This window comes from Penaeus monodon, unplaced genomic scaffold (genome assembly GCF_015228065.2).
Source record: "Penaeus monodon isolate SGIC_2016 unplaced genomic scaffold, NSTDA_Pmon_1 PmonScaffold_715, whole genome shotgun sequence".
NCBI classification, from domain to species: Eukaryota; Metazoa; Arthropoda; class Malacostraca; order Decapoda; family Penaeidae; genus Penaeus; species Penaeus monodon.
The window spans coordinates 44,619-48,037 of record NW_023662272.1 but is presented as its reverse complement, the minus strand read 5'-3'; the positions used below and the strand labels follow the sequence as shown (position 1 = coordinate 48,037).

Genomic DNA, 3,419 nt, shown 5'->3' with positions numbered 1-3,419 from the left:
TTTTATCTGGCTCAGATATACTGTGTGCTTCTATTAGTGGTTATCCTGTAAATATATTGTATTGCTTTCTACCCCATCCACCGAAAAAAGTAAATCTGTTTTCTATAAATGACCCGACCTACCACGAGTTAATTAATCAGAACCAAGATGGCCTCAGTGAACCGCCGCTTGGGTAACATATACTACACTAGTGCAAGAAAAGGAATAGTAAAGAGCGTGCATTAATAATAGTAAAATGAAATACCATCTGTTTTTCAGTGGTTACCCATGCGAGTACTGACCAAAATCAAGTTGCTTAACTTTGCTCATTGGATCTTAAACTTTAATATTGCACTTGATAAAAATATTGCTTCGAATTTGGTAAATTTAATCGTTATTTCCTGGAGACTGATATCCATTTTATCATTTTATGTTTATTGTTCTTTTGCAGATATCGTTATTATTATTTATTATTATTATATTTATTATTATTATTATTATTATTATTATTATTATTTACCACTAAATTGTTTCCATCTGTTTTCTGTCTACCCTTCCCGATCTTTGCAGCGGTAAATTTACTTTTACTGTTTTATTGAAACATAAGTTTCTGTTATTATTAATACGTCCATCAGTCTATTTTTTTGGGTTTGTTTTTAAATCTCAAATAATGTAGTATGAACTTTTCTTATTAAGCAGTATGTCGAAGAATACATTGAAAACACCACTGACCACTAAATATCCCAAACATACATTGCATATATAACAAAATGCCAACAGCATCTGGTGTTCCCAGGCGATCATTCATCCAAGTACTGACCACACCCAACGTTGCTTAGCTTCGCTGATCGGACGAGAAGCGGTGCTTTCAACGTTTTATGATGGTTGGCAGAGGAAGATGAACATTAAACACATTTCTGTCGTTTTTCATGCATATAATGTATCTTTTGTTTGTGCGTTAAACTTTAATACTATTGCATTCTAGCTGTGACCAGTGTGTGAAGATATAAAAATTAATAAAGGTAAACAATAGATTTATATAATAATTATCTCCATCACTATAACCTATTTTATATTTGTGCATTTATGTTATATATTTCTTGCACAGAGTTAAATGATATAGCTAACCATAAGCAGTAATGGCGATTATTATTCAATCTTGAGTGCTTTAATATAACACTTTTACCGCTATTGTTATGATTATTATTATTTTCATTATTATTCTCACTATCATTATTATTGTTATTAGTCTATAATTAGTGCCGTCAACATAGTTGTTGTTGTCATGGCCATGGTAATAATGCTGCTGCTATTATGATTAATGTAAATCATTATTAGCATCATATCAAAGATACTGGTGATAATGTTACTGATGACAATTTAAACGAAATGTAAACAGTATTAATGTTGGTAATGATAATGATTATCCTACCAATAACGATGATGATTAGGAACTTGTTAATTCAATGAAATTAATGTTAGTAATCATGGTAAGAAATAACAATCATGGTGACTGTGGCCATCTTATTCACAATGATACTCATAGCAGATTACACTAGTATATTGTTGTGCCGCAATGCTTGTTTGTAAAGAAGGAGAAATTCTCCATAGCCGAATATTTAATATCTGACAAAAAACAAACATATGTTTCAGTACTTCCTTGGACTAAAATATTTTCACTTTGAACTTAATCTGCCAATTTGATAACTTATTCGTTGCCACAAACCAGATCAGAATTTCTGGACCGAGTCGAAGAGTGGGGCCGATATAAAATTATTTTACAAGCACGCACTCACACGGACGATCACACGCACACACACCAAATCGCATAGGCTGCGCGCACGCGTTCAAACCCATACACCTACAATCACATAAACACACACAAACTCGCCGGTACAAACAAACGCACACTCAAACAAACACATACAGACATATAATCACACACATACACTCAAGAAAGAAAAAACAAAAACACAGACACAAACTCGACACATAAATAATCACACACGCGCACGCGCTCACAAACAGGTGTTACCACACATAAATAAACACAGACACATACACAAACGCACATGCCCGCGGGCATTTGATCTCACACTCTTCCTCGCTTGCGCTCGCTCCTGTCTCACTAAACACAACATTTTGAGCAAATGAGGGCTGTCAGTAGATAACAGAGAGAGGGTATAATGGACTAATCACCCAATTAGACATGCTAAGTTCTTGGTGATGGCCATGGTAACACTTCATAAACGTATCATACAGATACTATAAAGAATATTTTGCATGTAGTAAGTACCCTAAAGCTTAAAAAATTCCAAAGCAAATCTTCCATACACAGGTCGCACGAAAAAAAAAAAAAGGCCAAGGGCATCACACATAAATCAGCTCTTTCCTTGTGCACACCAGTGCACGGAGGGAGTTGTCAGTTACTAAAACTTGTTTAGATTGCAGGCTGTATGTTGTTATCAAATATCTATTTTACAAGCAGTTGCAGTAGCAATATGATAGGCACGAAAAGATAGTCCATTAAACATTTACTTCCGCAAGTAATGGCTTCATTATTATTTTTACGCCAGTGACGTTCACTTGTTATCTTTTATAGTCCTTCACGACTATGTTAGTCTTTTTTTTAGAAATATAACAAAGCAAGTGAGCAATAAGGAAGGTCAAGTGTAAAATGAAAAAAAAAATCCTGAGCCTTGTCAGCTTCTTAATCTTATAAAAGATATATATGGCATGTTAATTTCGTATTACCATTGTATAACAGATAACAGAAAACGAATTCAATATATAGTTGTAAAATCCTGATTTTCGTAAGCAATATATTCGGATCTCTGCAAATGTGAAGTTGCGGCATTCATGGCATTGTGACCACACCACACGGCGACGCGGACATTCTAAATATTTGTTTGTGATTTGACGCTCGTGTGTAGGGGTGAAAATGCATGAAAAAAAAAAAAAAAACGGAGGATAGAGAAGCATACGAGACTATGCAGTAGGCATTTTTCTAAGTCGACTTTGGTTTTCTCTGCAGTTTGTTCTGAATTAACCCTACACAAGGTTTGATGTCTCTCAAGAGTACTTTAGTAATATCGAGGAATAGAACTCAGTATCTTTAAGCTACTACAGTACTGGAATACGTTAAAGAGTCCGTTTTAGGTAATCCTAATTGATGACACACACAGGGCAACCTGCATTTTATTAATTTATTGGAGGGGAGTGAAGGAGTTGTGGTGACAAACTCCCCACATCCCTTTATTCATTAAAGGGAGAGGCAGTAATTAATCCTTTGCATGTAAGTGCATATTCTTTAATAATAGACAGTTTAAAGTTTTATGCATGAGAAGAGATAATGTATAAGTTTTAACACTTAATGAATTTTGTAATGAGAGAGCGGTTATAAATGATATCACGAGTCTACCAATCACAACAGCGGATAC

General features: G+C 34.5%; 1 pseudogene; it reads right to left on the bottom strand.

Moving 5' to 3' along the window:
• Positions 1 to 750: 750 nt before the first annotated feature.
• On the bottom strand, positions 751 to 869 carry LOC119571618 (annotated as a pseudogene).
• Between the last annotated feature and the right edge of the window lie 2,550 nt (positions 870 to 3,419).